Source organism: Lissotriton helveticus, chromosome 2_1, assembly GCF_964261635.1.
Source record: "Lissotriton helveticus chromosome 2_1, aLisHel1.1, whole genome shotgun sequence".
NCBI lineage: Eukaryota > Metazoa > Chordata > Amphibia > Caudata > Salamandridae > Lissotriton > Lissotriton helveticus.
The window spans coordinates 1,199,726,422-1,199,752,436 of record NC_136059.1 but is presented as its reverse complement, the minus strand read 5'-3'; positions in this window follow the sequence as shown (position 1 = coordinate 1,199,752,436).

The following is a 26,015-nucleotide window of genomic DNA, read 5'->3' as shown; positions in this document are numbered from 1 at the left end:
AGGGCAGCCTTTCCCAAGAATAAGAAAACATTTCCTTCGACTAAAGCTAACCTAGGAAAAATACAATTAGGCCTCTACTGGCTTCAGCACATCTCAGGCCCTTATACATTGAATGCATTTCTAACACAGTATAACATTACATTTCAGCGTTCTAAACATTAATTCCATTTTCAATGCGAGCAATGCATCTTTTCATATAAAAACCCTAGGTTAATTCACTCATTATTAAGCATATGTGTTTTCTACTAAGGCAGATTACAATTAAGGCGACGTTTCACTTGTGACTATATTTCCTACGTTATGCAAACTTTCTATTATTGTCAAGGCACTAATTTGTCTATGATTAATAAACACTACTTATTGCACTAATCCCCGGCCCAAACGTTACAATTCCAAACTAAATTAATGAAAAGTCCTCTAGATATGTGGGTGCTGACTACGAGTGATTATAATGCACCCCTACAAATTTCAAAATAATATGGTGCTCTCTCACACTTGTTCATTGAATTGGCTTATATCTGTAGGTCACTCAGATAAAACCAAGGAGTTAAACTCTGGAACATCTCTCTCTGATTCCTCTATGCACCAACTTTTCCTATCCAAAAAGTGGTCTGATGTGATTGAGTTTCTAGAGCTAAGCAATTTAAGAATTTAATGAATTATTTAAACCATTAATGGTGGGGACATATGTTGGAGAGCTTGCAGTCAGTGGAGAATCAGGACGGGCAGGCATAGGTTTCCCCGCATACAACAAGCCATGCTACCCCTTCTTCGTCCGTGGAGGATGATCCCACACTGGACTGACTGGGCCACCGCACAGTCTGTATAGACGTGAGATGAATGAACCACAAGGCTGATGACCAGGCTAACAACCGGGTGGGTTGATGACCTGAGTTGCAGGTTCGGCAGTATGCTACAGCACAAGTTACCCTGTTTCTATTACTGCAAGATATATTAGCCAATACTGCACATATTCCTTTGCTGTGGGGATTGTTCTGAAAGCCACATAGATACCAGGAGCCCAGCAATGAAGCTTCCGAGCAGAGCTCACAGGCACACATGCAGACTACTATGACATAATGAATGGTTACTTCGGAGTAAATGTTACCATTAACTGAACATTTAACATGTAAGGTGATGTGTGTGCAGTATTATTAAAAAAACACAATTAATTGATTCATTAGTTCATTCAATCATTTATTCATTCATTCAATAGCTCATTCATTGGCGACGTTTAGGACTGTTGTAACTTTGCACTAGTCCACCAAATACAATGAAAGTCCATTTGCACCATTTAAGCTGCTTAAATGATATGAAACCAGAAAATGGGGTTTGCAGCCAGGCAATACTCGGAGATAACTCATTTTATTATCTTTAATGGTTACAAACTGAAAAGAGGACCTAATATATTACCTCCACTTTCACTATTGGAATGTGAAATATAGACCTGTGATATTTGCATTACAGACTGGTTCGACACAGCATTAAAACTTTCTTTGCACATAATTTAAACTTTTTTGACACACCTATCTGTACGAGTAACACACCGTAAAATCTTTAAATGAAACTCATTTGGCTTTCACATTCATCAAAGCAAACAATTAGAAAAGGAGATAATTATGAAATCTCTACACATCGGATAGAAGGAAATACCAGAACTGTATGAATAGGTTGCCCATGTCAACAAGTGCTGCAATGATATACTAATGCTTTACAATTAGAGCTTTACAAATGCTCAACAATAGATCTTTACAAATGCATAAAACATAAAGTAAGAAAATGTAATAAAATGACATAACATAAAAGAGTCATTCTTTAAAAACAAGTTCAATTTGTCAACTGGAGAGGTAAAAGCCCAAATTAAGGCCCTGATTATGACTTTGGCAGTCTTGGGACCGCCTTCGCATCGGAGTCGGATTCAACGACACGAATAGGCGGTCCATCTGCCGTATTACGATGTTAGTGGTTTGCTGAACAAAAGACTGCCCGGGCATCTCCACCACTGCCAACCATTTGCCGATCGCCTCAACGTTGGTCCGGCAAAAGCAGGTTTCAGAGGGCAGTTCAGAGAAGTTCATGCTGTCTGAATTACGAGTTGGCTTTGAGAAGGACCAACTGTGGCATAATCGAAAGAATTGGGGTGCATACTCACCTATTTCCTTTCCTTTCTTTCCTTCAGTATCCCATGTGGATGCCTTTCTCCAGGTCCCCCATTCACAGCAGCACCTTGAACCCGAAGAAAATGACACTGACGGCGCCAAAACCCAGGTAAGTCCATTATGCAGTATTTACCCATTGACTGGACTGGGCACATATGGTCCAGACTCCAACAGTGGGTAAATACTGGTAGTAGGTATTTTGTCACATGGGTCATGCATATGCGTACATTCAACACTTGTGCACTCAGAATATCCACACTAGCATTGACACATATGAAAAATATACACCACTGTCAGAAACACCGCCGCTTGGCCAGCGGTAACATCGTAATATGGCAGGTGGGAGACCGCTGCAACTGCAGTCTTCTTGGGACCTCTGCCACAGTGGTACAGCAGTAAGACCACTGAATTCATAATCAGGCCATAAGTATTGAATGCAGCGACTGCAATTTATACTATTTAAACTAATGCCACACTTTGAACACTTTTTGGATGAAATCCAACCCCAACTGGGTAAAACCCTTTATATGAAATTTCGCTATGGGATCCTTTTGATAAATACATTTATAGCCAATTGGTTAACCCGTCCAGTAACCGGGAAAGAATCTAAATGCACTTTATGCTCGGTTGACGCTCAGGAAGATATTGCACACATTTATTTTTTTGTCCTGAATATTTTAATCCCAGAAGAAAATGGATAAAACCACTTTGCTTGGGTTTGGGGACGAGGGAGTTCCAAGAGAATTGATTGTATTTGGAGTTAGCCATTTTCTATGTGCCGTGAACTATTTACGGATAAAGAAAGGCCTACAATTTTAGTGCCAATAAATTATAGTAGCCATTGCATTGACAGTCACTTGAAGATTGAATGGTAAAACATAGAATATTGGCTTCACATCAACGGATGCAAACATTTTTTAACAACAAATGTTAATGATTTTTTAGGCTGGTTTTAATTGTGATATTATTGTGATTGTTTGCCATAAAACATAGGTTTTAAATTTTTTATTTATTGATCGTATGAATTTGTTTCCTTCAAACGTATTTATGTCTGAGACTTATCGATATATATTTTTTAAAGTTGTAAGTGTATCATAGAGAAATATTGTATTTCACTGTATTAATGTACTTTTATGGTTCTTTTGAACTGAAATAAAGTTCTTTGATTGATTGATTGATCGATTGATTGAAAGCAGTGACTGCTACAGCTAGGAAGAAACATACTCTATATTAACAGGTAATGCCAATAGGTTTGGCTTTAACCCGTTGACCGCGGCGAAAATTCCGCCACGGTGTGGGTGATTTATAACTGGGCGTGGTTCGGACGGCCCTTGGCCGTCCTCCGCACACGCCCACCGTAACGTCGGACGGCCGGGTACGTCCAACGCACGCAAAGGGTTAAAGGAATGTTGTATTGTAATGTAAATCTATTTCATGGTTTAGAGAGTGGGCATTCCAGGGTGACAATGCCCAAACGTTGTAAAAATCACTCATTTATATTGTGGTAGTAACATCATGATATATTTTATATCGCAGTAAGAATATAGGGGGCGATAACAATGGCGGAGGCCCGCCACCGCCAGCCGAGCGGTGGCGGGCCCTCTGCCATCGGACAGCAATTTTCCTCCTGCCATATTATGATGGCGGGGGAATCGCGCTGGTACCGTGGCGGTCATAAAGACGGCCTGCCACTGTTCCACCACAGGCAATCATTCCGATTGCCTGGCACAGTGGTCAGTATGTGTAAAATGGTGGCGATGCCTAGCAGGCACCGTCTGCCAAATTATAATGCTGGCCAAAGCCAGCCTTTCCATGGTGTTGAAACCACCATGGAAAGGCTGCGGGAATTGGATTCGGAGGCCTGTTTTAAGCCCCCCTTGTGTTGGGGAGTTGTGGTGCACCAGGGGTTACCCATGGTACCCCCTACATTTCCCTGCGCTACATGGCAGGCACCGTGTGGTGCCTGCCACGTATTGCATGGAAATGCATGACATGGCTGCTTAGCATTGGGGCGGGCGCTGCAGGCAGCAGCACCCGCCGCACTGTTAAATGGCCTGGATGTGACCGCCATGGTGGTGGCTGCTTTGTAATCTGTGGTGCTGGGCGGCCGCCTTACAGGCAGTTGGTCCCAGTCACTGCAATGATCGTAATTGGCCCCATAGTTTTTTTAATGACTGTTAAAGTTGTTGAATAAAGTATAGATCCCACCTTTAGGATCCTAAGACCTAGCTCAGCTTGTGGTGAATGATTGCATTGAATCAGTGTACCAAACTAGAAAGAAAAATTTCTTTCTAGTGTCCCCTCACTCACCGGGGTTTCCCCACGGTGACATGCTTCATCATTGGGGCCATCCCAGTTCTCTACGAAAAGGGGCGTGCTGCGACTCACGAACTATGCAGGAGCACTTGAGTGTGAATGACTATGTGTGGTGCAGAAAAAGTGGAGTGGGTGTGTGTGAGTATTAAAAATACCGTGCTTAGTGGGCCTAACTGTTTTATTGAGCTCCTATGCAGGTATATTAAAAGTGGGGTTAATGTCACTGTAGGGCAACCTATAATGTGATTGACTCAGTGATCGGTATGGTCCACATGTTTCATGCTACCCCTAGCATTTCTTCGGGACCATACAGGGACCAGCCCTGTATATGCCACTCCTAAATCCCAAACTCTGGGTACAGTGAATGTACAACAATAAAATAATTATTATTAGCATGCATTCATATCAAGAATACATACGTTCTTCTTAAATAGAAGGTGCTGAAAAATAAAGAATATCATTAATAACAAACCTCCCCAGTGGGAAGGCACACATAGTATATTCGCATGCCGCTCGCATTCTGTGCTTAGATAGATGGTTTGCACCATAATGGCACGTGCAGGCTTACCAAACTTAGTCCAAAACGTTGTGCTGAATGTTCGTGAATTCACAAAATTAAACAAGACAGGACTTAATGTGACCAAACACTTGACACACATAACATATAGTGGGTACACAGAAAAAAGGGGTTTCAATAGTTACTTATTAAAGTGAAAAATGACACTTCATGGTCTCGCTGGGGGGTCGATTTCACTTATGGGACACACTGCTGTGAAACGATGAGTAAATACAAAGTTTGTTAGGTCGATATTGCTATTGCCTTAAAGTTCGTAATATTTGCAATCATTCCCGTTTTTCGGACTTGCAACGTCCGTATTAACAAACATAATCTACTTACTTCCTGGCTGGTGAAATCGTACTTATGTACCTACTCGATACCTTCCCGGGGACCGCATCTTACCCGGCCTCTGTTCGCGTATTGTTTTGTAAGCCTCAGTCTCAAAGCAGGGAGGGAAAACGCCCTCCGGAGCTAGACCGCACCTTACGCGGCGGCCATCTTAGGAGTATGCCTTTCCATCGCGAGCGATGGAAACAGAAAAAGGGGGCATACTTACTCGGAGTTGCCGAGAGAAAGTTAGTAATGTAATCGTTAGGAGGCGGAAAAAACGATATTAAATTAATTTAGGTCTCACGGATGATTGTTCATTATTTTAAATTTGTTATCCCCTATATATTGAAAAAATTAAGGGAAAATAATTCAAAATATTATAAGTGGTTAATTCACCATGAACAATGATAAATAATTATAAATGGTGATTTTAGGAATTGCTCTGCACTTATCCGCAAATAAACTGAATCATTGGTGGTACCTTTGGGATTATAGTGCTATTGGCAATTATTCAGGTTCTGATTTCGTAAAAAAACTTTACTGGAATGGATTAAGTATGTCAAAAAATGGGGGGGGATTCGAAAAACATCCATGTTATTGTATGGACTTTTTTGGTGTTTTTAAATGTTTTTTTAGGTGGTGAGAATTTATATGAATGCACCCCACGGGATGTCATTGTTCAAACCGTGCGTATCCGTGCGTAGTTTGAACACCCATCTTTGTTCGCGCTCATGGAGGAACCTTTCTTGATTTTCTCTTGTCTTGGCAGTTTCCAACACTACCCATCTCATGTCGTTGGGTGTGTGATTCATTTCTATGAAATGGTTTGTCATTCTTGTGGTAGTCCTTTTGCACCTGATGGTGCTCCGATGCTCCACTATCCTGGTGCTCACCTTGCGAGTGGTCATTCCGATGTAATGCAAATTACAAGTGCAGGTGATCATATATACTACCCCACTTGTGTTGCAATTTGACATCTGTCTCAATTCCCATTTTGTTCCATTGTTAAAAATCCCATTTTTTGTGCTGGTTGTGAGGTGGCAAAAGCTGCAATTGTTGCATGCATAGTGGCCCATGGGTAGAGTTTGCTATCTAGCAGGAGGGTAATTGGATTTTGGACAAATGTGGACCAACTGATCACGGAGGTTTCTGGCTCGACGGTGGCTGAACATTGGGACAGGTATAGTCAGTTCTCCACTGTTGATGATTGGCCAATGCTTCTTCACTATTTTTGTCACTTGGTCTGATACTTTCGTGAATGTCGTGATACAGATCGGTCTTTTATTCTCAGATGTGTTATTCACTTTTGGTTCCAACAACGCATCCCTATGATTGTTAGATGCTCGTTTATTTGCATTTCTTACTATCTTCTTTGGATAGTTCCTTGCTTGTAGTTTCTTACTCAGATCATCTGCTTGTGCTCGATAGTCATCTTTACTAGAGCAGTTTCTCCTCAACCTCAGGAACTGTCCAAAGGGAAGGTTATGTTTTAGATGTCTCGGATGGAAGCTTTCATACGTTAGTAGACAATTACGTGCAGTAGCCTTGAAATGTGTTGTGGTCTTCAAATGTCCATCTTCTGCCATGATGTTTAGATCCAGAAACACTAGATGGGATCTACTCAGGGTTATGGTGAATTTTAGGAATCTGTCCTGCTGATTGAGCCATTCGTTCATTTTCGTTGCCATTCCATATTACCAGGACGTCATCGATATAACGTTTCCACAGTGTAATATGCTGTCTATAGGGATTATTTTCATGCAGTATTTTCGTTTTCTCCAGATGGTGAACGTAGAGACCTGCTAAGCTCGGCGCAAATGTGCTGCCCATGCTCGTCCCGTGTAGTTGGCGGTACAGGGGCTCCTCAAACCGAAAAAAGTTTTCGGTGAGTGCCAAACGACAACATTCTAGCACTACATGCCTAGGGGTTTTGTAATTCCACTGTGAATCAAACAAAACCTCTTAAAGAATTTCCAAGGTTTCTTTGTGGGGGAGGCTTGTATACAAGCTCTCCACATCCAGACTTATAAGTATGTTTGATGTGGGTTCGAAAGTCTGTTCCTTTAATAGGCAGAGTACATCTTTCGTGTCTTTTAGATAGGTGTCAGTTTTTTGTACCAATGGTCTTAAAAAAGCGTCAGCAAACTTAGAAAGTGGCTCAAGGATTGATCCAATGCCCGAGACTATGGGTCTTCCCGGTGGTTTTGTCAGGCGCTTATGGATTTTTGGAATCGTGTAAAAATAGGGGGTGACTGGTTTTGTGTTAACCAGAAAATCCGTTTCTTTTTTACTTATCCAATCGTTGGCCAGAGATTCTTCAATGAGATATGCTATGGATATCCTCAAACGTTCAGTGGGGTCATCTTTGATGATAGTGTAATTTCTGGGATCCCTCAGAAGCCGAAGACACTCCTCTCTGTAATCAGCAGTGTTCTGTAACACAATAGCTCCTCCTTTGTCCGCCGGCTTTATAGTCAACAAGCTCAGATTGGATAATTCCTGGATGGCTTGGAGTTCTTGGTTGCTCGTATTGTGGAACACTTTCACTGTACGCGGGTCTAATTCCTTTACTTCCTTCATAATGGCCTTTTCGAAAGTCAGAATTTCGACTGGTAAGTTTCCTGGAGGTGGAACAAAAGTTGACTTTTTCTTAAGTCCTGTGTCTGTAGTGTCCGTCATTGCTTTGTCCTTAAAAAAGACCTGGAGTTTCAGTTTTCTTACAAACTCCTTTAATTCACAGCACAGTTTAAATTTGTCAACGTTGGCAGTTGGTACGAAACCCAAACCTTTGTTGAGGATTTGGGTTTGGATTGGTGTCAGTGCTGTGTTAGATAGATTCACTACTAGATCTGTGGTTCGCTCGTCGATGGTTCTGGGGGTCCCTTGCTGCGAGTGTGTGGTCCCTCTGTTACTAGAGGTTGTGCCCACTGCAGTTGCTGTCTTGATTTGTTTTTTCCTCTGTGTGGGGTTTGGCCCCTGCCTAAAAAAGGGCGACCCGAGTTATTTTGGTTGCCTTGATTGTTGCCCCAGTTCGGAGGATGTTGCTGTGGATACATTGGTGGACCATAGTAAAAGGGTCCTGGTGGAGGCGGGCCATACGTTGGGCCGAATGGTTGTGGACCTTGATATAGTGGCCATGGAGGGGGTTGTTGGTACCCTCTTTGTCTGAAGGAATTTCCTCTGCCTTTCCTTGATCGCCTATTTGTGGGGTAATTGTAATTCGATGAGGATCCCGAACTATTGGAACTGGAGTCAGATCCATCACTGTCGGTGTTATAACCGGGATTCCTGTTGTTTACTTTGTAGTCCACTTTAATATATGGATACACTTTTTCATGTGAGAAGTTTTTTTGGTCTTTTGATAGTTTTTCATATTTGGTATCCTTCAGAGACACTTCAAACTCAGACATGTTTTTGTTCAATTCATCTAGTCTCTTTTTTAACTCACTGGGAGTTTGGTAAGATTTCAAACGTATCTCTAATGCGTGGATTTCCCCCAGAAGTGTTTCTGAGAGGCGTGCTGCTGTTTTTACTATGAGCACTAACCAGTCCCTGGTGCAGTGCCATGAAATAAGTGACCAATCCTTTTTAAATTGTTGATCTTGCTGGAAAATGAATGGTTCGTTCCTGACAATGAGACCTCTTGGAGCTGCACTGATTTTCAAATATTCTGCCATCATGACTCCATGAATCAATGTTTTGATTTGATTGCGTTTGAGTTCAGTTAGTTCATCCCATAACTGGGTAGCATCATTGTTTTCCCTATTTGGTGCCCCTGTGTGTGGTAGCGGTCTAGCTCCGGAGGGCGTTTTCCCTCCCCGCTTTGAGACTGAGGCTTACAAAACAATACGCGGGCAGAGGCCGGGTAAGATGCGGTCCCGGGGAGGTATCGAGTAGGTACATAAGTACGATTTCACCAGCCAGGAAGTAAGTAGATTATGTTTGTTATTACGGACGTTGCAAGTCCGAAAAACGGGAATGATTGCAAATATTACGAACTTTAAGGCAATAGCAATATCGACCTAACAAACTTTGTATTTGCTCATCGTTTCACAGCAGTGTGTCCCATAAGTGAAATCGACCCCCCAGCGAGACCATGAAGTGTCATTTTTCACTTTAATAAGTAACTATTGAAACCCCTTTTTTCTGTGTACCCACTATATGTTATGTGTGTCAAGTGTTTGGTCACATTAAGTCCTGTCTTGTTTAATTGTGTGAATTCACGAACATTCAGCACAACGTTTTGGACTAAGTTTGGTAAGCCTGCACGTGCCATTATGGTGCAAACCATCTATCTAAGCACAGAATGCGAGCGGCATGCGAATATACTATGTGTGCCTTCCCACTGGGGAGGTTTGTTATTAATGATATTCTTTATTTTTCAGCACCTTCTATTTAAGAAGAACGTATGTATTCTTGATATGAATGCATGCTAATAATAATTATTTTATTGTTGTAAATTCACTGTACCCAGAGTTTGGGATTTAGGAGTGGCATATACAGGGCTGGTCCCTGTATGGTCCCGAAGAAATGCTAGGGGTAGCATGAAACATGTCGACCATACCGATCACTGAGTCAATCACATTATAGGTTGCCCTACAGTGACATTAACCCCACTTTTAATATACCTGCATAGGAGCTCAATAAAACAGTTAGGCCCACTAAGCACGGTATTTTTAATACTCACACACACCCACTCCACTTTTTCTGCACCACACATAGTCATTCACACTCAAGTGCTCCTGCGTAGTTCGTGAGTCGCAGCACGCCCCTTTTCGTAGAGAACTGGGATGGACCCAATGATGAAGCATGTCACCGTGGGGAAACCCCGGTGAGTGAGGGGACACTAGAAATAAATTTTTCTTTCTAGTTTGGTACACTGATTCAATGCAATCATTCACCACAAGCTGAGCTAGGTCTTAGGATCCTAAAGGTGGGATCCATACTTTATTGTACTGTACTCTAGGAGGCTGACCTAGTCTCATTCATCCTCCTTCTCCCCCTGTTTTCTCATTGTTAAAATTGTTGTACATTTCTCATTTGCTAGACTTTTTAGCGTAATTAAAAAAAATTAATTGGTTCTTAAATATTTGTGAAATGCAGAGGATGATTTTGTTTTATAGATAGATTTTTAATTTTGAATGTAAGTTTTATTGTAATAATAATAATTCAAATTAAATGTATATCATTTGTTTTGTTTTTTACTAAATAGTACATTTTTTAATGTGTTAGTAAGTGTAAGTGTTTTAAAGGGTTATATTTTTAAGAAACTGAGTTTATATTAAGTTTTTTTAAGTTACTTAGTGCCGTATTACGATTTCTTGGTCCGACGGCAGTTGGACCACATCTGCCCACGCCAGCAACCCATGGTGCTGGTGGTCCAAAGAGCAGCATATTACAAGTCGACCACTGGGCCGACGGTGTGGAGGCAGGGATCTTGCAGCTGTAGTGAGTACTATTACCAGATAGGTCGATGCCTTTGTGGGCATTTTTACTGCATATGTGTCAGATGCACACATATGCATGATATGTGTGGGACAATACCATATACCCATTGCTGGTACGAAAAGGACTCACCTGAAGATTGCCGCCTACTGGGCTTTAATCCTGGGGGTGAATATCCTTCTGTGAAGGGAGACCTGGAGGAAGGGATCCACTTTGGAATCTGCCTGGGAGAAGAAGAAAGGGGTTAGTATCCACCCCAAAACCGTCATCACTGCCACCTTGAAGCAGGCTGTCGGACTGTTGTGGTCCGCTCGTGGAATAGGCAACTCGCAATATGCATGGTGGTGCAGCTCCTCTGTACTGCCTTATCGCATCTGCCTTTCCTTGATCGTAAACCAGGTGGTCAGTGGTCTGTTGGGGGTCTTGGCAGTCCAGCGGCTGTCTTTGTAAATCCGATCCGCTCAACTCATAATAATGTGGTTGAACATCTGAGTTCAAGGTGCTCACACCACCACCACTGCTATGGTGGTCCACGGGACTCCCAAACTCGGAATAAGTACCTTAGTGTGTAGGTTTTTGTATTCATTTTATTATGTATACTAATTTGTTTTATTAGTGAATTGCACAATTTCTAGGGGAACTGGGAGATTACATTTGTAATAAAACAACTTGTTTCTTACATTTTTTGTGCATTTTTAAATAATTTTTTACAAATTTGTAAAACTGAAGTGCATACATTTATTATGACTTTCCTCAATGTCGTTAAGTTTGGAGTGGAAATATATATATTTTTTTAAAATCTATTTTATTGGCATTTTCAAAATAAACAACCATCACAATCATTGGCATTAAGTATCAGCAGTAGATATGCAGACTGCGTTCATAAAAACAATGTTAGGAATTCATTGGTAGTGAACATTACTTATACATGACAAAGCTTCACTACCACAATATCGTACATCCAGGAGCACATCCATTGCGAAGTAGCTGACAACCTCCCTACCGTCCGGGGGCTCCTACTAACCACTCCACCAGGGTATAATCTTCCTTCCAGCCCATATTGCGTCAGTGGTGGTCAGGCTGTGAGTTGGCTTCTACGTCCCCCGTCAGGGCTTCTCCATTCGTCGGGCTATTTGCGTCCTCATCCTCCGTAGCATCGCGTACTTATCGTCTGGCTTGAAATAGGGACCAAAAGTTTTTGGGCCTATTACGGGGGGCAGTAAGTCGCTATAGAGCTCCGTCTGCTTACTACAATATGTCATTTACCTGGTCCACAGTGCTAGCGTAGGGGCTGTGCCTCGCATCCATTTGAGGGCAACACATCGTTTAGCGAGAAGGAAGGCCATATCGACCAGTCTTCTGTGTATCTGTCGTAAGGGTTTGGAATAGCCCAATATAGCTAATAATGGGTCAGGTGTCAGTGTCAGCTGTGTGATCTCGTTTACTTCTTTGTACACTGAGTGCCAAAATGTTAGGATATCCGGCCAAGACTTAGCAACGTGTAAAAAGTCAGCAAGTTGGTCCCCAAATCTCTCGCAGCTATGGCTGTCCCTCAATCTGTATCTATGTAATCTTTCAGGGGTGTAGTAGGTCCTGTTTAGGTATTTAAAGTGCATCAGCCCATGGCGGCCATTCAGAGATACCCTTCTCGTACTCGTACAGCAGTACTGCCATGTCTCTTTCCCTAGGTCAATCTGCAAGTCGGCTTGCCATGCTAGCCTTGGCTTGGCGTATTCCGCTGTCCTCTCCGAGAGGGCTATACGAAACAGGTTGGTTATTAATTTAGTAGGGGTCTTAGCATTGACGATGTCATCAAAAACTGCAACTACTGTGGGTTCCTCCATGTTTTCCCCTAACAGGTCCCTGAGAGCGTGTCTCACTCTGTGGAACTGGAAGTGCGATAGCAGTGGGTGGGAATTGTCGCCTGTATTGATCTCACTCCAGCTGTGGGCCCTGCCCTCTGCAAACAAATCACCCATGGTATGTATATGCAGTACACTCAGAGCCTCTATGACCCCTTTATCCATGCATGGGGACAGCCAGGCGCACCAAGGTATGGGCGCCTTTGGGGCGTAAAGTAGACTGCACGCTTGAGTTTTCATCATGTGGTGCCTTCCCATAGTTCTCCCGAAGGACTACCTCTGAGTCCGTGTGTAGTCGGATCCCCAAGTACCGTACCGCGTCCGTAGTCCATTGGATGGGGTATTCTGGGTCAAAGGGTCACATAACAGGCGTGAGTGGGAACATAAGGGACTTCTTCCAATTTACATGGATGCCCGAGAGAGAGCTGAATAGGACCACCTCGCTGAGCACCGTCGACAAGTGCACTTCGGGTCTCTGACATATGAGAGGTTGTCATCCACGTACGTTGACACAATCAAATTATATGTGGGGTATCGAATGCCCCTATGAGTGTGGTACTCACGCAGAGCGCAGACAAGCGGTTCAGCTGCCAACGCATATAGTATAGGGGAAAGGGGGCACCCCTGCTTTGTACCTCTCCCTATCTGTATGGGGTCCGTGATGAGGGAGCCTATTCGTATACGAGCCGTCGAGGAGGTGTACAGCATGGCTAGCAGCTGTCGAAACAGCTCTCCCACTCCCATGCGACCTAAGACCTGTCTCAGGAAAGGCCATTCAACGGAGTCAAAGGCCTTTTCCATGTCAAGGAAGACCGCAATCGCAGGAACTTCCGGGCATGTATGCTGGAACGCCGCGAAGGTTATACGTGAGATTACGAGTGGGGACAAATCCAGCCTGTTCTGGGGCCACCAATGAAGCTACCATGGGGTTGAGGCGGTTGGATATCACTTTAGTGAAAATCTTTGCGTCTACGTTTAATAGCGACAGGGGGGCAGTACGAAGCGCAGTCCCCCGGATCCTTTCCCGGTTTGAGAATAGCAACCAGTATGGCTTCTCGAAGAGTAGGCGGCATAGTGCCCGTATCTGCCATATCCTCACAAAGGGTTAGCAGATGGGGTATCAGTAGATCAGAATATGCCTTGTAGAAGGCAGCCGCGAGGCCGTCACTTCCCGGTGCGCTGCCAGCCTTCATTGCCGACAATCCCAACATTATTTCCTCCCGTTCGATCGGGCGCGCCAAGAACTTGCGGTGTGTATTGGAAAGCCAGGGAAGCTCTATGTGAGTAAGATAATCAAGTATGCGTTCCTCTGGAGGGGGGCCTCGTGAGGCATACAGTGTCACATAATACTCCCGGAAACTCTCCGCAACTTGTGCATCCGAAAGCGGTTCTCCGTCATTGGGGACCTCATTACAGGTGTAGACATTATGCCTCTGCACCGCTTAGCCAATTGCGCAAGCACCACGCCAGGGCGCTCCCCTCGCCATATGATCTAGCTATTGCATACTTTCCTAGGTTCTTGACCTCAGAGTCAGCCTCCTCATGGTATTCGCGTAGTGTTTGAGCCAGTTCTCGGGCAAGGGTCTCGCTACCATCGTGCAAGTGCTTCTGTTCTAGTTCCGTAAGTTTGGTTTCTAAAGTACGCAGTCTGTCCCTAATTGATTTGAGGACCCCCGAATGTTTCGAGATAGTGATCCCCCTAATATATACCTTGAACGCCTCCCATATAGTCTGAAACAAATCTACAGAGCCCACATTAGTGTCGAAGAATATCTCAATGACCGCAGATAGCTCCTCCCTGAAGGAGGCATCTAGTAAAGAGTATGGAGGGTAGCGCCAGGCAAACGGTGGGATACGCCACGTCGGCGCAGCTATCGTCAGTAATATAGGAGAGTGGTCTGAATATGTACATGGTAGTATAGTGCAGTTCTGAATCGCCTGGGTTAAATGTGTGGTGAAAAGCCAATAGTCTATCCTAGTGTGTATGTTATGTGGGTACGAATAATGTGTATAAGCCCCTTGGGTAGGGGGTCTGTGCCTCCACACGTCACATACGTCCAGCTTAATCATTTGCGTCTCTAGCACTCTAGCAGAAGCCGAGGGACGGCGCTCCGGACCATCTGATCTGTCAATTTGTGGATGCCTGGTCATGTTAAAATCGCCCCCCCAGAGTACATCTCTTCCCGAGTGCGCCATGACCTTGGCCGCTAACTCTGAGTAGAAGTCCGGGTGGTCGTAATTGGGGCCATAGGTGTTCACTATGCAGAGCTCCATACCCTTGCCGCAGCACTTCGTGATCGTGTAGCGTCCGTCTCTATCAGTCTCCAGCGGTGTCATCCTCAAAAGTGTCTTCGGGTTGACCCACGTAAGCACTCCCCTAGCATGTGATGTAAACCCAGCAGCATGTATATTACCCGCGAAGCACCTATATCTTAGTATGTGGCTGTCTGGGTGTAAGTGTGTCTACTGTAATAATGCAACATCAACCCCATGTCTCGCAAAGTATTGCAGAACCTTCCAGACCTTCCTATGGTCATTAAGACCCCGAACATTCCAGGTTATCAGCGTCAAAGTGTCCAAATTGCTCCCAGGTGCGGTCATCCTATCTGTCGCGGTCTGTGCATATGTCTCAGTAAAAATGTCGGAACAAACCTCCTAACATCGTATCTTGCCTTAGTCGTGTGTGGTAACTTGCAAAAAACACCCTCCAACCGCAAACATTCCCCTCGGCGCACCAGTGGTTCTCTACAGCGCCGTTCCACCCTCCCCCCACGCCCACACACGCCTGCCCTTTCCCAACTAGGCCACGGTCAACTCCTCTCCCCATCAAAGCCTCACTAGCCTCCCAGTCCCTCCCCAGAAATTCGAAACCCGTAAAAGACAAACAAAACCTTTTCCAAATTCAGTGGGATTCACACGAGAGCGAAGGTAGCCAACAATATGCTAGCACTCTGTAGGGTCAAATCATATAGCCGTCCGCCCCGCCCCAATGAGAGAGCGTCATGCGTGTAACCTAAAGCAGATCATGGAGCACTCCGGGCTGGGCAATAGTAAATATGCACTCCTATTTCACACCAGTAACCAACATAGTCCGCTAAAATGTCCTTCAATCCGTAAGGATCAATAACAACAGCACGGAACTGAATTTAAGGAAAGCAGGTCATCGCCAATCTTAGGAAAAATAATGTACATCTTACTGCAAAGTATTGCAGAACCTTCCAGACCTTCCTATGGTCATTAAGACCCCGAATATTCCAGGTTCTCAGCGTCAAAGTGTCCAAATTGCAAATCATGGTGCTTATCTGCGAGTATCACAGTTAGTACTGTTCGTCCATGGAGCCTCCCGCAGCTTCATCCGCCGTATTCGGGGAGGAGCGACTTTCCTTTTGCCAGTCCTTGACAGCTCTCTGTAGGGCCTTAGGGTCCGTAAAAATCATGGATTTCCCCTGTCTGTTTATTCTTAACTTCGCAGGGTACAACATCGCATAATCTGCACCCATTTCACGTAACTGACGCTTCATCGGTATAAACTGGCGTCGTGCCTCTTGCACCCTCGCAGTAAAGTCCGGGAACAGTGAGAGGGTCGAGCCCTCGTATTGAAGTGGTTGTTTTTCCCTCGCCAGTCTTAATACCGCATCACGGTCCCTGTAGTTGAGTAGCGATGATAGGCCTCGGTGGCGCCCCCGGTTTTGGTCTCAGGCCCAAAGAACGGTGGGCTCTTTCAACCATAAACATTGCAGAGAAGGCGGAATCACCAAGGAGTTTCTTTAGGAGATTTTCAATGAAGACTTCCATATTTCCGGTCTGCGTGGTCTCCGGCAGGCCAGTGATGCGAAGGTTGCACCTCCGAGAGCGGGCCTCCAAGTCCTCCGTCTTGTCCTGAAGCATCTGCATCGCTCTGCTCTGCTGTTTGTTGTCAGTGTCTAAGGAGGTCTGCGCCTCCTCCACCTCAGTGAGTCTACGCTCTGACATATCAATGCGTTCCGCCTGTTTGTCGAGCCTCTCTGCCTTGCGGTCCATGCGGTAGGTAAGCGCATCCATCTTGGTGCCTAACGATGCTATCCCCCCTGCAGGCTCTTTTCCATAGCTAGCAATAGTCCGCGGATATCTTGCTGTTGAAGTTCCTCCGTTGGCTCTCGCTCTCCAGGTCTTTTACCCGATGCAGAATTGTCCGGCTTGGTTCCCTTAGGATCAAAGGACAGCTTGGTTTACGTCCTATCTGTGCGCCCCATCTTGACAGGACTCAGTGGCCAACCTCCGTCCGGCGTGGAAAGAGACTCTCGATGTGTTGCTGTCTGGGGCACGGTTGTGCAGCCCAAGATCAGCCGCTGCACCGCAAACCAGGGGCAGTTGGTTCCAACGCAATCCTGTAACGCCCCAGGTCGTCCCGTCCGTCGTCTGGCACTCTCCTACCCTGAGGCTTCGAACAACAGGATCGCCGCGCAGCACAACAGGATATCGCCGCCACCCTCTAGTCACACCGGGGCAATAAGTGGGTGCACTGCTTCCGCGTCTTTGGCCCTTCAAGGCGCCCCAAGGGTAGAGCTCAAAGCCTCTTACACGTGAAGGAGAGAGGTTGGCAGATGGACGCCCTCAAAGCTGCAAAAAGTCCCAGGGTCAATAGCAGGGCACAAATGACACTAGGGGTATCTTCCAGCCGCAGTCTCTGTGCCCTTATGTGTAGGAAGCACTCCTTCGTGTCGCACCACCGTCAGAAAGGCCACCAGCGCTATTACTGCACACTTCCCATGTAGTACCGCTGCGCCAGGCACCCAACACCTCTCAAGGCTCCAATGTCTGCCAAGTGTACCACAGCTCCGTCGGTTCTCCTCACCTCTGCCCGGGGCCGCAGCTACACATGTGTGTCCCCAGCGCCGCCTGACGCAGCCATTCCAGAAGTCCCAGGGCTCCCGTAGGCGTGGGGTGTCCGCGCAGACTGCAGCCAGGGCCGCAGCACCCCTTCCAGGACAGGCCGCATGTCGCCGCCCCCCACCACCGCTCTCGCGCCCAGGCTCACCTTCACCATACGCGGCAGACGAGCGGGGGCACACAGGCTGTCTCTGCTCTCAGGCCGTGAGCATGGCCCAATCCTCCATGCCGGGTGGATCACTCCGGGCCTCAGGTGCTCGTTCACCGCCTCCCAGCACCGGAGGCGTCGCCCGTCGCAACGGTGCACTCCTCAGCTCCCACACGGACCTTTGGGCCCAGAGGGCCCGGGCTTCAGAGTCCGCCACTGTAAGCGCTCTTCCGCAACAGCAGGAGCCCAGCCGGCATGTGCGGGGAGGAGGACTCTCCAAGGCTCCACGACCGCTGAGGCCCCCTCCGGCAGACTCCGGCAGAGGCAGCCGCGCCGCTGACGTCGGCCCGCCTCCTCGGCCCAGGCCGCAGGTTGCTGTTGCCGTTCGCGCCACCAGGCCCCAGTGTCCTCTACTATGCCAGCAGGGGGGCGCAGGAGTCAGACTCGCTCCCTCCAATGTCCGCGGGAGTCCAGCGTCGCGGGGCCGCAGCTGGGGGTCTTTCAAAGTAGATTAACACGCAGGATTATTGCAGGATGGTTGATGAGACGGGGGAGCTCTCGGCTCAAGCAGCCATCTTGGTTGAGAGCTAGCTCCAGCCCCCTGGAGTGGAAATATGTAATTAACATTCTGTAAATATGGGGGTTATCCACAACAGTAACTTACACTTATATATGTAATTTACCCTTTCCAATTTGAGTAACTATACCACTTTTGACTATTCCTAAAATCTGAGTGTAAAAATACTCAAAAGTGCAGACTTACAAATCTCCACCCCCTGAAAAGAGGATTGAGCCAAACTTACAAGTGTAAGTTACTAAAGTAAAAAAATAAACAGTTGTGAGCCCAGGACAACACATGGCAAACCACAGGTTCTACACCACCCTCCCATAAAACATAATAGAGATATAGTCTTAAAACAAAATGCCATAGGAAATAATGTTAAATTAAACCACATTATTTAAAGCAGTCAAGATATAAATACATACATTTTAATATGAAACAATATCTAGAAGTTGAATACATTTATTTGAGTCTACAATATTTTGGAAACCTTTTTTAATGTATTCATTATTGCAACATTAATTTCTATTAACATATAATTCAATTACTTTATTTTGTTTTATATTTGAAATACATATATAAACTATTATACACTAATAATCAACATAAATAGATTCCTGCTTTGTGGCATTATGGCTTCATTTTGGCTCACTGGTCTGTTCACAGAGCACATTTGACATAATAAAGGAGAGTATGGCAGAGGGAGGTGGAGAGACATGAGACAAAGAGAAAAAGAGGCTGAAGAAAAAACAGGAAGATGGGAAGAACACAGGATAAAGACAAGGATGCAAATCGGAGGGTTGAGGTGGAGCGTGAAGGTGTTTTAATGGAATATTCAGTCACTGGCTTGTGGGGCATGATGTCCTTACTTTTCCCAGGGCCCAATGCATCGTTGCCATGCCACTTTACATTTTACTTCTGAGAAATTTGCCATTGTAGCCGCATGCTGGCATAATCTGCACATTTCTGAATATGTGGGCAGAAACTCCTTCCAACTTGTAAGTTCAAACTATCATTTAGTCATTGGACATTCTTGCTTTCTCCCAGCTCATCATTGGCCCAAGTATTTTAAAAGGCCATTACTTGGCCTATTTTCCATTTTTACGGAAAACCTCCATATATTTTCCTAGCAGTTCTCCTGGTCACTCTATGATTTAGTTAATTTCTTCTCTAGAAGTAATTTCTTTAAAAACAACATTTGTTCTGCCCAGAAGACTGTTTTCTATAGAAATTTAGGGATAGATGTTTCATTCTAACATTCAACACAATGCAGCAAGCCACCTTGCTCCGCCTTGTGAAAGGGCAGGAATGTTCAATATTTACCATTATATAGCGCATTCCTGTCCTTTCGTATCGCTGGTGCACCTAGCGCCAAAGTGGGCACCCTTGCATCATGGTGCAAGGGGGCCTACGTTGTAGGTCGTATTGTTTTTGTCCAGTAAGGGACAACTTCCTGCACAAAAACAATCCTGAAAGCCATTTTCCTCTTTAGAGAAAGAGGAAAAGACGAAGAGAAATAAAGATATTTCTCTTCGTTGCAACTCACCTGGGGAGGAGTAGCATATTGATGCATTCCCGAGTCTACCACTAATAGTAAATCTGGGAATGCACCAAAATCCATTGATGGATGTGTGGGAACACCCATGTTCTACCCATGGAACCCTTCCATGCTGCAGAGTAATATAAGGCAGTGATTTGCGCTTCCTTGCGTTACTCTAAATTTGTCAAGCCATACAGGGCCACACAAGGTGGCCTTACGTGGCTGGATAAATCTCACTTAGGTTTTACATCGCCTTTGTGCCCCCTTGTGTGGTGCACGGGCGACACATAACCTTGATAAATCTGGCCCTCAAACTTTAACCTGTTTTCACAAAACTAATCCTGGTCTCACTGAAACCCATTTGGAGGCAATCGAGGAATTCTTAGTGCTTCTTAGGTAGCAATGTTCTTGTGCATTAGATATTCATGCCCTTTGTCTGCCTTCAGGCCTAATCTGATAAAGACCAATAAGTGGTTCACAGATAACCTTCACCAACTGAACCAGCAAGGCAGAGCAATGGAAAGTTTTTGAAGTAAATCAAAGCTATCTCATCTTACCACTTTGAGAGTACATGCTGTGGGCTAAAACCTTCCACCAGTGGAAAAAAGAATACTTCAAAGCCTATATTACAGAGGCAGATAATTCAGTCCAAAAACGTTTTTGTACCTGTAATGAGTTGGTAAAATGCAGTCTAATGTCAAGCCTTTTATTTCAATTCAATTCAATTCAAAGAATCTTTATTCGGTGATTAAAAAACACCATAAAAGCACACTCAAATATACATAGTAAAAAGTCATTAAACATTTCAAGGTTCTTTGTACAGTAAATTTACAAAACATAAATACAACAATATAGCCATATTTAACACTTAAAAGTTAGAATAAAAACATTTCAATCTTCTCCTCTAGTAAGCCTTAAACGAATTGCTACCTTGATAAAATTCATAATGCTACACAGTATTAAGGGTTCCGCAGCTTTCTGTAAGAATACTCGTGCCTCCCTAGCGTGGACCAAATTAGCTTTTTTCAAAAGGTTTACAAGGTATCTGCGTCTGGGCATTGAGTAAAAGGGGCAGAGTAAAACAAAGTGAAGGGAGTCCTGCGGAGACCTGTTGTCGCAGCCGCAGGGCCCCTTCTGTTCTATTGATGTATCAAATCCCGCTGGTGCTGCCAACATAAATGGAAGTAGGTTCAATCTGAAACGGCACATCAAGAACCTATCCTGTGCATTATGCATGAGGTACAAGTATGGCTCCATACCTTCCACGCTCGTCACTAGGCAATGGGCCCTCACTGTCTTTTTGCACCCTTCAGCCTCATCTCTGCGTAGGTTTTTCGGCTCTAGAAAAATTCTCCCTACCTGCAGTTTGTTCTGGGATACAATAGTTGCAGGATGAATAAAGAGGTTCCCAAAACCTAGCTCCACTAGGGTGTTCTTCACATAAAGGAGCCAGGGGATGCGCATACACTTGTCCCTCTCTAGGCAGTCCGATAAGATTTCTTTACTCAGTGTCGCATCAGGGTTGACCCAGATTTTTAACCAAGCAATAATGGGCCTCAGTTTTATCAGATCTTCTATATATAGTCTCCCTAACTCCCTGTGGACAATCAAACCGGCAGTACTTTGTGGTGCCCTTAAGAGTGATTTCAAATATTTATTTTCTTCTCGTTGGATACTAGTGGTATTGACAAAGCCCCATACTTCTGCCCCATAGATTACCTTGGAGCATGATACAGAGCTGTACAGGTTTATCACCTGTTCCGGGGACCATCTTCCTAGCCTCCTGCCATAACTAGCAATTGCCCCGTTAGATGCAATCATTTTACCACGACGTTCCTCCACCAAGGTATCAAACCGCAGGGCACCATCAAATGTTACACCAAGGTAGGGAAACGTTTTAACCTCTTCCACAGTGTGGCTCCCTATTGTGTATGTAAATTTAGAGGTGGTTTTTTTTCCCGCCAGGAGCACATAAGATTTACTCAAATTAACAGAAAGGTCCAGGGCACCCATGAACCTAACAAATCCATCAATCAAGATTTGTAGGCTCCTTGGTGTGCGTGCGATCAGTACCGCGTCATCTGCATAAAGCAGTACAGGAATATGACGCGACCCAACCCTTGGGCAATCTGCCTTCAGACCTAACAAAAACTGCTCCAGATTATTAATATAAAGGGAAAACAAAAAGGGAGCAAGAATGCAGCCTTGCCGGACTCCACTCATACAAGGAAAAGAACTAGTCAGTCCCCCCTCCCTATTAAAACGGACCTTAGCGGTGGTGTCACTGTGCAGTTCCCTCAATATATTAATTAGACCACTCTCTATCCCCATACTAAGCATCATACCCCACAATTTTTCCCTATTGACGTGATCGAATGCTGCTGCCAGATCCATGAAACCCATATAGACGGATTCATCACTAGCCATGGTATACTTGGCAGTCAGCATATAGAGGTTCAGGCACTGGTCGCTAGTGGACCTCCCTGCCCTAAATCCGTATTGGGTGTCCGAGAAGATGTTTTTTTCCTCGGTCCACTCGGACAGTCTGTTAAGAATTGCCCTCCCCAAAAGTTTTGCTGACACATCGATCAGGGAGATCGGGCGGTAGCACTTTGGGTCATCCCTGTTGCCCTTTTTGAAAATCGGCACAATTACTGCCATGGACCAAGACGGGGGCAGGCCACAAGTAATAGCAGTATTAATAACCCTTGTCATTAGAGGTGCCCAGAGTTCGATATTACTCAGGAACAGATCTGGGGGGATTCCATCAGGCCCCGGGGCTTTATTTTTGGTCAGGCCCTCAATCCCTGCAGTGATCTCCTTAATGGAGAATTCTACCAATGGAGCCTCAGTTGGAATGGCCGGTAGCTCTACAGTAGAACCAGGCTCATGATTATACAGGCTCCTATAGTGGGTGACCCACTGCTCTGGGAGAATGTTGGCCCCTATATCCGGGGTATCTTTTTCCTGGAAAGTTGGATTATTAATTATTTTCCAGAACCCTGCTAGATCCTTTCTTTCCCCTGCTTCTCGTAAATCTGCCCACGCTTCCGCCTGCAAGGCAAGTTTCCTCCTCTTAATCTCCTTTTTGTAAATATCTCTACACTCCTTAACTTTGTGGGGAACCCTTGGTTTAGTTTTAAGGCAGCTTTTCAGCTCCCTCAAAGCTTTGGAGCAGTCTTTGTCGAACCATCGGGATTCCCGTGGTTCTTGAGTGGCACACTGGTCTTTAGTAAGCCGTCGACCAGATTGGCGATCTGGTCGAAAGCTTCCATTATCCTCGACCCGTGGACTTCTGTGTCCAGACAATCATTGATAGCAAGTTTGCCTGCGTCCACCAGGCCCTTGTAAAACTTTTCCCCATCTATTTTAGCCCATTTTAATCTCCTGCCCTGGTCTGTAGCTCTCTCAGTAAAGGTGCGTTGGACTCTAATACTTAGACCCACCCTGTACAACAGCTCCAGGACAAGAGGGTTATGGTCGCTAAAGCCACTCCATTCAATCCCTGCACTGGTTGTCTTATTAATTAGGGACCTTGAGACCAGAATGTAATCTATAAAGGAAGAGCATCCTCTACCCTTAAATGTAGGGGGGAGTGTGCCATCCTCCTGCGTCCCTACCATGTTAATGGTGTGTTCAAGGTCATACTTAAGCCGTAACATTCTAAAAGCTGAGCCTAACGGCGTGTGAGAGAAGTGCGGTCCCTTCTCCATGGGGCATCGGGACCAATCTGTATTTGTTTGGACCAGTACTGGGTACAAGTGGCAATTATAATCTCCCATGACCACCAACCCATATGACTGCCCCTTTTTTTGGCCTGTTATAACCTGGCCCAACTTATTATCTAATTCGGTGACAAGAGAGATATTAAATCCCGCTGTCTCATTGTTGTAAAGATTTACTGCAACAAATCTAAGACCTTTCCCAGAGAACATGACTGCCTGAATCCTGTGGGAATTCCAATCAAGACAAGTATAACTTCCCGGAAGGCACAGATCTATATAAATAGCTAAACCTCCCATGGCTCTCCCTGATCTTGATTTTTGAGCGGGTACAAAAAAACACTTGTACCCATGCAAATGAAAGTTATTCTCCTGGGCCCAGGTTTCCTGCAGACAAATCACATGGAATTTTCTGATATAGTCAAGCCACTCTTTATTATTAAATTTTCCAGCCAGGCCAGCTATATTCCATGAGATGATTTTTATTGCCTCACCCCCCTGGACCCCTCCTCCCTGGGGCCCTCCTGGTGATTCACGCCCTTGTTTTTCCCTTTCCGGTCCCTGTGCATCTCCTGTACATGCAATTTCTACAACCCTAGGTTCAGCCAGCACATGCATCCGGGCACAACTCGATGACATTTGCATTACCTCAGGGCTGTGCTTCTCCAGCTCATCATTTAAAACCCTTCTACCCCCTGTTCCCCATATACCATTATCTGTTTGTCAATCTACCCCCTCAAGACCATCCAGGCAGTGAAACCGATTAAATGTGTGAAAGGGTGACTCTGGGCGGCTAAATATTGGCCTGGGATTGAACTTGTTATGAACACCCCTCCGACCCACCCTTTCCCAGTTGTCATATGAACGGGTCACGTGTACAGGGGCTGGGATGGGGGGAAAGAAGAAGGACACATGAAGTGTTTGAATTGTTGACACCTGTGATCTATTCTTTCCCTGGCATATATGAGCGACTGTTCCAGCATCCCTAAAGCTCACCAATATGCAATCCCCTGTGATGGATTTGCATGTTCTCCCTACCCAAGGCACCCTTCTAACCATTATGATCTCATTATTTAAGTGTGCTGGTAAAGGTCTATTCAGATTTAACCACTTAATCACCCTGCTTTTTAAGGCACAGAAATCCTCAGCTTCACCTACCTCTAGCGGTGGAACACCCGCCATGACTACTGTAAGGTCATTCGCCTCTGGTGGTAAATTGGGTCTGCGTGGCCTAGGGGGAAGCTTCATTAGTGGGGTTGGTGCAACACTATCTATAGGCTGTACTGGGGGAGCAGCGTTTGCAGGGGGGATAGGTCCTATGGGGTTAGATGGTTTATTTGGGGCAGGGTTATTCCTCTGAGTTTGTAGTGGGGCGGCCGCAATTGCAACCTGTGAGGGAGCAAGATGCGTAACATTTTTTGGAGCTGTTGGGGTGGCAGTAGGCTTGGGAGCCCTTTCGTGAGAATTGGCCGGAATTTTCATACTACTTAGTGTAGCCTCAAGAATGGTTAATCTGATTTCCACTTTTTTGATGCTTTCACTAATTGGTAACAAAAGTGACCTGAGCAGAAATTCCAAATTGCCCAACGGAGCAACAAAGAGGGGGGCATTAACAGTGTTGCTAGCCGGCTCTTTGGTCAGGGCGGGGACGACACCATCCTGTGCAGCGGGTTTAGGATGTAAGTCAACCACTGTTGTCACAGTCGGTATGGAGAGTTTACATGACTTCCCAAAGTCAGAATGGGGGATCTTGGGTTTATTTTTTGCCTGGGCACACCTCGACTTCCTCCTACGTTTATTTGGGGGGGGCCCAAATACCCCTTGTGCTCCAGCTAATTTAGATTTGGTTTTCCTAAGCTTCGATGCTGGGAGAGGTTGAGAAATTAGATCAATCGTCCCCCTACTTGGGCTTGTGCTACTCACTGGGGTAGAGCTCATAAGTACCACTGGAGGCGTTTTTGTAAGATCCCTAAGCAGGATTGGAACTTCTACAATTAGTGTCGAATCTTCGCTGGGTGTGGAAGGATAATCTCCTAGAGGTCTACCTTTCAAGTTGTCTATAGAGCGTCTCCGCTCAGCTCTGAGCCGGTTTAGTGTGTTCTCCTTGTCCCCATCTCCCCCAGCCCGAGGAAAGTCATTTTCTAGAGTCATGTTTTTCGCTCCTCCCTGCCTTATGGGGGTACTTTCCCTTGCCGGGGACGGCATAGTGTCTTAGAATGTAATAATGACTATGGGGTAATTAATCAGCTTGTTGTGCTAGGGACCTGATGGCGAACGGCAGAACCAAGAAGGTAGGCCCAGCCCGGCCTCCTTCGGCCCCTGACAGCCACAGACGGTCCCGCCCTTGTCCCGGGCTTCTCCCGGTCGCTCCCGCGCAGCGGGGTGCGCGCACTTACTTATGTCCTTGCGATTGGTGGGAAATTGATGGGGGCGGGGCGATGAGGGAGAGCGGCCCAGGTGGTGCGGGCGCGAGATGGGCTGAGACTCTTGGGAAACTGAGTCC